Genomic DNA, 11,344 nt, shown 5'->3' with positions numbered 1-11,344 from the left:
TCGAGCCCGAAATGCCGATTTAAAAGTGACGAGTAAGGCGACTGAATTCGTTTCGAAGTAGCCAAAGGTTATAAACGATATTTAAAGTTCATGTAGTATTTCTCATTTTATATTTCATTAGATTTATCAAAAATTTCTGTTCATTTTGAATGGATCTTCAATTCTATAATATATTGAATTTTCATTCACGAGAATAAATCTAATTGAATAATAATTAAACAATATATAAAATGATCCCTCTAAAAAAAACTGAAAGTATGTAACCGTCTTTAAATGTGATTGACAAGAAGACATTAAAATTATTTCAAGTATGAGTAATGTCAAATACAAAATTTTCAAGTACATTTACATGAAATATTTGATGAATTTAAAAGTAAATTCAATAAATAAAATCTATTAAATAAGACACGCAAAACTTTACGATAAAACTAATAAAATTCTAATTTCATTGTTAATCATAAATAAATCCATAGATTCAAAATGCTTTATAAATAAATTCACATATATCCCGTAAATATAAGAAGCTCGTTCCGTAAATACTTTTCTTTAACCCAAACAATTTCTGTAACCATTGTAAAATTGAATGCTTTTGATATAGTCGAGGGCATTTTATTCGCCGCCTGCACTTTTAGCCCGTACGCATGTACGCAAGGTCATTGACGCGGTACACTTTTATCGTTAAGTATGGTCGGCGATGAGTGGTTTGCACGCGGTTGAATCTCATTCCTTCTTTAGTTCTTTTTTTTTATTTTTATTTTTTTTTTTTATTTTGTAATTTTTTTCATTCCTCCAGTTCACCGTATAACTCGTGTCGGAATTGAAACGCTTCGTACGTGAGAATGCTATAATAACGTTCAAAAAAAAGGAAAAAAAGAAAAAAAAAAAAAAAGAAGAAAATAGTCTTCCTATGGAACTGAAATAGAATTTTTTTTTTTCAATGGAAGTTCTCATTGATAATAACGAAACTTCCTCTCCTAATGTCCCATTTGAAATATTGCAAACATTGAATATATGCATTCATATATACATATATATATATATATATATACAAAGTGAATAAAAATTCTTTTTACATAGATACATTGAAAAAATTTTGAAAAAAAAAAACAAACGAAAATCAGGTCGCTATTTAGACATTTGTGTTTAAAGAACGGACGTGTTCTAGATTCGCTAGAGTACCTATCCGTTCGTGCCGTTATACTGACTTTTACATTACGAAAATACGATTAAAGCCAGAACGTACATTTTAATAATTTAACGGAAGCGGCATCGACCTCTTACTTTTCGAGCGAGTCGAATAAACCCTGATATATAACACGAACGCATCCGTGTGTAACTGCCAAATAGAGCAAGTATATATATATATATATATAAATATTTATATATACATATATAATATATATATATATAACATGTATATATATATATATATATATATATATATATATATACACGAATCATTAATGGCAACACCACCGACTTTACACTGCTTTATCTCGAAAGTAATATTACGTGCCTTGAACTACTTGTATTTTCAGTACATCCATTCAGACATTTTAACCCACTTTCCGCTTATTCAAGCAACGTCTCCGATCTTCCACGTGTGCGTTGTGTCATCGTACTCGCCTGTGTTCGTTCGATCGAACGAAAAGATTCTTTTTCTTCTTCTTCTTCTTCTTCTTCTTCTTCTTCTTCTTCTTCTTCTTCTTGTTCTTCTTCTTCTTCTTCTTCTTCTTCCTCTTCTCCTTCTTCTTCTTCTTCTTCTTCTTCTTCTTCTTCTTCTTCTTCATTCGATATAGGAAACAAAAAAGAAAGAAAAAACGAAAATTTGTAATAAAATAAAGTAAATGAACATTAATTTCCTTTGGGAACTTCTTTAATGTCAAGATAAATAAATAATTGTAACATTGATTTTTGATGATATTTCAAGTATATACATATTTTTTAATAAAATTCTTTTGTATTTATCAATGGGAAAATATTTTTCTAAATTAATTAGAATAAAATGAGAAATATATAAATTATTTTTCTTTCATAGTTTGAAAGAACAGACTATACCAAATGAAAAGTCGAGTGATTCTGGCTAATCGGGAAGCCAACTGAGTTCGGAAGAAGACGTGGCTAGTGGTTCACTCATATTCGGTGAGTGACCTGTAACCACGTTTCAACGACTAGCAACGCCAAACATTTATATGCCTACTGCACGACCTGAAAATATCGTTTGCGATGTGGGCGCGGGCCCTGACCCTCCTCAACGACCGCATTCATCCTCCTTTTAGCATTCGTCGTCGTCGTCGTCGTCGTCGTACTTGTCATCCTCACTATATTTCGTATCATAAAAATTTTTTCTCACTATTCTAATATCATTATTTACTTTCTATGCTATTTCATATATTGTCCATTATATTATGTACCTATTTAACCATTAGGTTGATCAATAAATAAATCACTTTTTAATAATGTTTTTTTCATTTTTCCGAAACAATATTATATTATATTTTTATCTTATTCAAATATAATATATTAAGAGATCTAAATTTATCAATTATTGTCCAATTCAAAACTTCTTTACTATTCGTAGATATTCATTTATTATTAATCTTTTATTTTTCTTCATCGTAACAATCGTCAACGAAGTTAATTTTTGATATCTTAAAGAAAATGAGGAATAGGAGGAGAAACAATATGATGACAGTGATAAAGAAAGAGAAAGAGAGAGAAAGAGAGAGAGAGAGAGAGAGAGAGGGAGAGAGAAAGAGGGGAAGATACGAAGGAGGAACAGATGACCTCGATCAGTAAAGTCAGTGATTTGACAAGATCACTGTAATGTCGTTCACGTTAAAATAAGATATTTGCCTTATTTCAAAGACGGCATATGAATGTACGTATGAATAGAGACACATGCACACACATACACACACAGACACACACATGTATATATATATATATATATTTGTATACATATATATATATGTGTATATATATATATATATATATATATATATATATATGACTAGGAAAAGAGAGAAAGAAAATGTACTGGCATATACTCTTGAATATATATTCGTACACATGTGCTCGCCTACGTCGAGTTATGCAGCCTACAAATTTTCCGGTCTGTTTGATGAATCTCAAAGATTTAACCGATGGCAGCACTTGCTACAAAAAGTTCACTGCGTAATACGCGAAAAATTGTTTAATCTTATTGTGTTATTAAAAAATTTCATAAAGAAAAATAAAAAAAGATTTGATAAATTCGAACGATAATTATTTAATTTTATCTAAACATTTTTGAAGATATCTTTTATAATATTTGACAGATCAAAAACATACGTCATTATTAATTATAACTATAAAATTTAGAATCAGGAGAAAGAAAGATGTACATACCTAAGTGTCACTTTTCACGTATTCTAATCTTTCACAGAAACATTTTGACTTTTGGTCGCCGACAAGTTGTTGCCTGTTACGTTGATTGAGAGATACTATTTAGTTAAAGGTCCATCGTATGTCAATCGCATAACAAAGATATGAGCATTGTTTTGGTTTCTCGACTTTGATTCCTTCCTTTAGATTGTTCCTTAGTCACTTACTAGGTCATAATAGATTGAAGGTTAGATCAGATCGAAGTTTAACGATATGTTTCGGCCTTGTTGTTTTTTTTCTCTTCCCTCTTTCATAATATCCTCTTTCAACGTAATATTTCAAGAATAGTTTTTTCTATATATGAAGATTTGATCTTCGGATTTTATTGAATAAAAATTACGTCTTATTAATGAATCTTATAATCAATTTATATTTTAATTTTAAATTTTAATTTTAAAATTTTTTATATATTAATTATATCATTTTAATATTATAAAAAAATACGTTGAGTATTGAAATAATTTTGCATAAATCGATATAATCATGCAACTTTTTGTAGATAAAAAAAAAAAAAAAAATACAAAATAAATCATTGTCATATTTTTAACATTAAATCTTTATTCTTATTTAACGTATTAATTATATCTATTATTATAAATATATATGAATATAAATTATATAAAAATATAATAGAAATTAATCTCAAAGTTACTAAGTTTCACTTACTAAGTTTTAACAATTTAACGAAATCCTTTTAAACTTAATTCATAATCGCACAAGTCAATCGAAACGCTTACCAAAATTCGCTTAGTCTCGAACTATACTCTCTCTCTCTCTCTTTTCCTCCTCTTCCCCTCCTCACCCTCTCTCTCTATCACCGAATTTAATCCAATTAGAACACATGAATTGCAATAGTACTTGGGGAAACAGAGATGACAATTCTCGATGATACCCGGTATTAACTGTCGAGAGAACGTCAAATTTACAATCCGCCCGAGCAGTTCGTTACGCGACGATTAGAATCATGAAATCCGCTTAGAAGATCTCTACCGATCGAGAACGTAACTAATGGTTCCATTTACGTAGCTCATTCAAATAGTCCAAATTTCTAATATTAAAAACTATATCAAATGTAATCATCTATAATGTCATATAACTTTCAAATAACACACATACATGTATGAGCTATCTTTTTTAAAAGTAGATATTTATTTTTAGATTCGAGATATTTATTCTGTGTTGCATTTGTGTCTTGCATGAAATCCCTATTCATTGTTTTGTTTATCATTAATGCTAATAACTTTCACGTTATATGCTTTTCTTGTAGATAAAAATACAAAAAAGAAAATTAGGTTATGGAGGATTAATTTTTAAAGGAAAAAGAAATAGAAAGGAGAAACAGAAAGAGGGAGAGAGAGAGAGAAAGAAATGGAATTTCACACCTCTTAACAAACGATATAAGAAACCATGAAGAATTTGAAATGTAGTAGGGATGGAATACATTTAGTAGTCCCGTTTCTTGAATTGAGGGGTCCTGAAGGATTTAAGAGGGACCAAGAACTCAAAGGATCTCTTTTCAATGATGGCGTCGATCCAATCGGAATAAGTACTTCTCTCGAAGGCGCAAAAACCGCATCGTTGGAAGCAGCAATTAGCTGCTCGCCTGGGCAATATACGACGTGCTTACCTTTCAGAAGAGCAATAATGAAAACGTCGTCGACTGCTGGCGGGTTCTCAACGAGTGGTATAGCCTCGATTTCGTCGACCATTTTCGAACAATACAAGATATCGCATGAAGGTGTCGAAGTATGTACGATTCAGTTAACGTTCCTACTTGTCGTCGTCGTCGTCATCGTCGTCGTTGGCGTAGTTCAAAAGGTGAAAGACAAGAAGAGAGAGAGAGAGAGAGAGAGAGAGAGAGAGTGTGTGTGTGTGTATGTGTGTGTATATATGTAGGCGGAATAAATACGTTGATCGAAAGGATCGAACGACCTCCCTCCGAGAACCGTTTTGTTTTGCGACTCGAGTAACCGCGTTTCGCATTTCCTGAGTTTCCGGGGAGTCCTTTTGGATCTGCTTCCTCTCCAGGGTGCTGCTCCCCTATTTACCGTTTTCTCTTATAAGACTAGAAAAACTCGATTGTCGGACTCGACGAACAGCAACCGATAAAAGGATATATCGTATTATCGATTCCACGAACTAGACATCGAAATAGTTCTTCTTCGAAAAGATCCTTGAAAAATTTAATACTATTTTATAATTCCAAATGTCCAAATATTAAATTTATCGAAAAGTTTTTCGTTCATTTTTTAAATGGATTTTTATTAAATTAATATTATTGAAATATTTTATTGACAATTCTTTTTTTTTCATTTTGATTGAAAATGTATATTCGATAAAATGGCTCGTCCTTGAAAATTACAAACTCATTCAGTAAAGAGAACTTATCGATAAAGCTAATATTTCTAATTCCTCGCTTTTACTCGACATTTTTAGAAATTCAGGTTACGCTAAATTATCGCTCGTCAACGTGCGGTTCCGTGTTTCGGTCTGATTCGACGGTTAGTCGCGTGTGCCACGCACGAGATCCTAGAACACGCACCGTAGAAAAAAAAACTCTTCTATGATCGCGATACAGGATACTATGCTGTTTAATTTTAGACCGTTAAAACGTATTTCACGCGATCGATACGTCATCCGCAAAAGAGGTAGCTACTAACAGAACGCACGCGTATCGTTCATTGTCTGTTATTAACATGTTGAATGTCGTGGTGGGGAGTACATCGATGGCCGGAACTCAATTTTGCAGAATTCCTTTCAAATATTTTTTTAACATGTTTAGAAACAGAAAGTATCTTATGCAATCGTTATCGTGAGAAAACATTACAATTCGCAATAACTATTAACAAAATAACAGAATACAATTTCTATTTAAATTTCTATTTCGTTTCACAAAATACTTTTGTAAAATGAAATGTTTCTGAATAAGAATAAAGTCTAATTTAAAAGTAATAAAGAACAAATTCTACTGTAAAAAAGAAAAATTATATCGACAGTCAACGTTCCTTTTAACGCTCTAGGATCGACCGATGTAAAAAGTATCCATTAGTAATTTTTCAGTCTGGATGAAAAAGAATTGTCCACTAGCAAGGAAAACTCTTTCTTGCTTTTCCCTCACCTCTCAATGTAACGACGATGTCTTCGAAAAAGGGGCGCGATCGATCGCCCGTTTAAATTTTCATTTTCACCCCCTCCAACAAGCAAACAGCCCTTCTTTCCTATTTTACCCTCATCCCCGACGGACACGAGTATCGACCCCTACCGTAATTAGTATATTTACAGCAGGGCGAGGCGCCGCGGTTCGAATACGACTGTGTACGTGAGGTTTTCTCTTTATATTCTCCTTTTCTTCGTGTCTTTCGATTGTCTTTCAATATCCTAGACATACCGTAGACGTTCAATTATTATCTATAAACTCGATAAAGTGGCTAAAGACCTCTCTTCTTCGATAACTTTTCTTTACTTATTATCTTGTAACTATTTCTATAAATATAATCTGTTTCTTTAAGAATCTCATTTAAATTTCATTAACATAAACATAGTTTTCGATCTTAGTCTTCGAAGGACATTTCCTAACGTTAATCTAACTAGTATGGCAGAAACGAAAGATCGACAACGTCATCGCATCGAAGTTTCCTTCAAAGTAGATTCGTGTTATAAATTGCGGAAACGCGTGTGTCCGCGAGAAAGAGAGCGGCCTCGCGAAAGGAGAATTTCGCACGTTCGAAGCATCAGAATTTAATTACGGAAATGGAAGCAGCTTGTAACTGTCGCTTATACTGTGCTAGCTCTGTCAGAAGAGAGAGCCTCACATTCTCTTTCTCTTTTTTTTATCTTCCAAACACGACACGCTTATGTTCTCCCTGTTTTTTTTCTATTTAAAACTAACCATCGAGGTTTCGATATCGCTGTCAAATTCAGTGAGTTATTCCATGTGAAAGTATATTGATGGCGTCTATAAAAAAAAGAAAAAATTATAACGGAGAAAGTAAACATTTGTGTAAAAAAAAAATTTTTTGATCTTTCTCTTTAGCGACCTAATTGAAAAACTCCAAGAAGAATATTTTATATATCATCATTAATTGTTATAACTTCAAAATTCTTATTATTAATTGACACAATTTTTTTGAAATAAAATTCAAAATTAATCAATTATAAATATATTCTAAAGCTTCATAAAAATTAAATAATTTACTTGTTTTTTTTTTTTTTTTAATAAAAATGTACACATCTAGCATGCAAGTATAACACGAAAAATCGATCAATAAGATCAAATTACTTTAGTCGATCTCAATCTCGATTTCACGATAGCCACCAAATATGAAACACGAGGACGTAAACTCTACGTTCTTTCGGTCTTACGCATAGCACAAGCTCATAATCGGATTTAAAGTTGGCGCGACACGTGCGTTCATAAAACAATAGAGAACGAGAGGGAAGAGAGGAAGAGAGGATAGAGTAAATCAACACACCCGTTCCATCGAACGGTTTCACTCAATTTGCTTTGCTATCGCTTAGAAACGACGACGTAGATTTCAATTAGAATTATTTTATCTCTGGAAGTTATATGAAAATCTAAGAAGATCGAAAAAAATAATGTTACATATTTTCAACAATTTAAAGAAAAGCCATAAAGAAATAAATAGTCAAACTGATAGAAACGAACTTTTCAAAAACTATTTAAATCCAATCTACACTTACAAGATAATAACATTACGATAGACAATACTTTTCCCGTCAAGAGTAGAAAATACTTTGGAAACAAAAAAAAAGAAGAAAAGTAGATTCGTTCTCTGAGAGAAAAGTACAAAAAGTAACCGATCGAAAATCCGTAACACTTGTACCGATCAGAACTCGAGAGTCTTATTGCATGGGCAGAAAAGCATAAAGTTCGTGGAGCGATCGTAACGAAACCGAATTGGAATTTTCCGATGAGTTATGCCGCGCTTTTTCATCGAGTTGGGGTTACCATGAATGCACCCTCTTCTCATGCTCCGATGTATTCATAGGATCATAGAGGTATGGACGTGATTTCCTCTTTCTCTCTCTCTCTCTCTCTCTCTCTCTCTCTCTCTCTATCTCTTTCTCTCTCTCTCTCGCTCTCTCTCTCTCAACGTTTAACCATCGTACTCGCGGGTCCTTCGCTCTCACACTGTATTCGTCTCTGTAACAGAGACAAGCAGAGAGAACGTACGCGAGCGATCAAATAAAAGCCCGTGTTTTTTCCCCGATATTGAACCCTAAGCTAAGCCTAACCTGCCCCAACCTCCACCTACCGCAACGTGGCCTGCCGTACGACTAAGGGGAGTGATGGAAGAGGGTGTAGGGGTGGCAGGTAGGGGGAAGCCACCCCAACTGCGGTCGTTGACCCCACGCATCCCCCCCTACCAGTTCTACCCACCAGTCCAGCCCGAACCCACCCCTGAGGGCCGACGACACTGGTGCCGTCTCACGGAAAAGTATTGCACTCGCATCGCAACCCCTTTTCAGAACTCTCTCTCTCTCTCTCTCTTTCTCTTTCTCTCTCTCTCTCTCTCTCTCTCTCTCACTCTCACTCTCTCGAGCTTACTCGCTCATACACACATATATACATATACATACATATACTTGTGCCGAGGCCGTTCGTCTTTTTGCCGAGGTACCGAGGGGTACCTTCGCGATAACGACTGCTGCTCCGAAAGCATTGGGGGTGGAAAAAGAATTTCAGGTGCTCCCGAATACCGTTGCGATTTGTCGTTCGTCGATCAACCGAGTCCGATTACTCCTACCTCCTCCTTTTTCCTTTTGAATCTCGAAGGCTTTTCGAACGTAACGTACCACCATCTAGTAAGGTATTTCTTTGATACATCGAGAAAAGCAAAGAGATCGATATTCTCTACGATGTTTACGTGGGTTGACAATTTTCTGCAAAAAATCGGCCAGTGCCCTAGGAATAACGATCTTTCCAAGGAAACAACAATGATGTTCCATAAGTGCGCTGGTCTCAGTTCGATGCAAGTTTTTAAAAGGACTCCAAATGTCTGCCCTTTTCAAAGCTCTATACGCAAATCCTTACAACTCGCACACCGGTAGACGAACGTCGGAGTCTCTCACGGAAAAGTATTGCACACTCCTGGCAACCCTTTTCAGGGTTCCCTTTACCATTCTCTCTCCCCACCGTCCAGGCCCTCTCTGCCTTTCTCTTTTCCCTCTCATTGTCTTTCTCTTATGTTTGTCTCTCTTTTTCTCTCTCTCTCTCTCTCTCTCTCTTTTTCCCTCTCTCCCTCTCTCTTTGCCCTTCTTCTTTTCTCTTCTTAACTCAGTGCTACTATTTTTTGAAGACAATTTTAGGTATTATAAATGAACGGTTAAAATGTAATGCAGATTTACAGATCGATCTTAATGTCATCTTAAACAAATGCACTTATTTTTTTTCAAGACAATTTCAAGTATTCTAAAATTACGATAAAAATGTGATACTATAGACCCAAAGATCAATCTCTCCTCCTCTTAAATGAATTCCTCTCTCTCTCTTTCTCTCTTTCTCTCTCTCTCTCTCTCTCTCTCTCTCTCTCTCTCTCTCTCGTCTTGCCTCAAACTCAATGCAAAAGATTAATTCTTTTTAATCCATTTTAGATTCTCTGCATAAATAATAAAGATTTCTTATGTTAGTTTCTATCTTTCCCTGAATTCATGTAAGATCTCTTTAAACGAGTGATAAAAAAATAATACTAGAAATCGAATATAAATATTTTATCCATATAGAAAGGTCATGCTAGGAGGTCATAGCGTAATCCCATTTCCTCAAGTCGAGCGAGAATAAAAGAGTGTCTTTGACGATACACAAGGGATCGGCAATATCGCGCGAGAAAAAATCTTAGAAAAGGTTTTATTACCTAGAGCAATGGTCGATTTGTTATCCAGCCGCGCGGATGCGTGTGTGCACCTTTACTTCCGGGTTAGGGTTCTACAGGGTGTTGCTCAACGACCTGTATCGGCACACCTTTTTTTCTCTTCGGCATTGAGCGACGGAACACGCTCGTTCTTTTTCTTCTTCGACAATCAAGAACTCGCTGCTAGTGTCCAAGTTGGGACCGCATAGTTCTATATAACAACAAACTTATGCGTTTCAAGAGAAACTACGAAAAAATACAAAAGGAAAAGACCCAAGTATTTATTTAAATAAAATATTATAAATAATAATGAGTAAAATAAATTTAAATATATAACAGGGTTATAATTTTTTAAGTATTTATTTTAAGTATTAAATATTATTTAAAAAAAATAAAAAATATACTGCATATTATATAAATAGTACTTTTTCGAAATTTCAATAATATCTTTTCTTATCTTATTCTAATTGTAGAAACATTATATAGTTAATTCGTAAACAAATGTGGTATAATTACTATGAAATTGTGGTTATCATCGAACACGAATGTCGCGAAAATTTCTCTAGGATTCGCGTTAAGTTAATTGGTGTTAAACTCGTAGCACCATTTGTAACTGGAACCACATTTCGCTATAGTTTCGACGCCAACATCAGCAGTTGTCTCTCGCACATACTCCTGACTTTAACGGTATACACAGTGTAAATGTTACCAAAGTACACGTTGCGTATCGGGTAGACGTCGTTATAATTTCGAGACAAGGATATTTTGCTAATGCTTATTCGCATATCGAAGTATTTCCACATACATACATACATAGCGATCAAAGATATATGTATATATATATGTATATATACATATATATATATATGTATATAAGTATATATATATATATATATATATATATATATATGCTTCTTTTAAATTTAATTAGTATCTTTGTAATATCTTTCTTTTTTTCTTTTAGAAATCACTTGTGTATTCTCACTATACTTATTATGTATGTATTTATATATATACGAAATAAACGCGAAAGAACGATCGTTTTC

The 11,344-nt window shown here is 33.8% G+C and overlaps 1 long non-coding RNA gene across 1 annotated transcript; it reads right to left on the bottom strand.

The window, feature by feature from the left end:
• Positions 1-1,872: 1,872 nt before the first annotated feature.
• Positions 1,873-4,388, bottom strand: LOC124955694. The gene is made up of 3 exons (XR_007102938.1): positions 4,164-4,388; positions 3,391-3,739; positions 1,873-2,321 (listed from the first exon to the last, which is right to left on the bottom strand). It is a non-coding gene; the product is annotated as an uncharacterized LOC124955694 (long non-coding RNA).
• Positions 4,389-11,344: the final 6,956 nt, after the last annotated feature.

The sequence above is a fragment of the Vespa velutina genome, chromosome 19 (genome assembly GCF_912470025.1).
Source record: "Vespa velutina chromosome 19, iVesVel2.1, whole genome shotgun sequence".
Classification (NCBI taxonomy): domain Eukaryota; kingdom Metazoa; phylum Arthropoda; class Insecta; order Hymenoptera; family Vespidae; genus Vespa; species Vespa velutina.
This window is presented reverse-complemented; position numbering and strand designations above follow the sequence as displayed.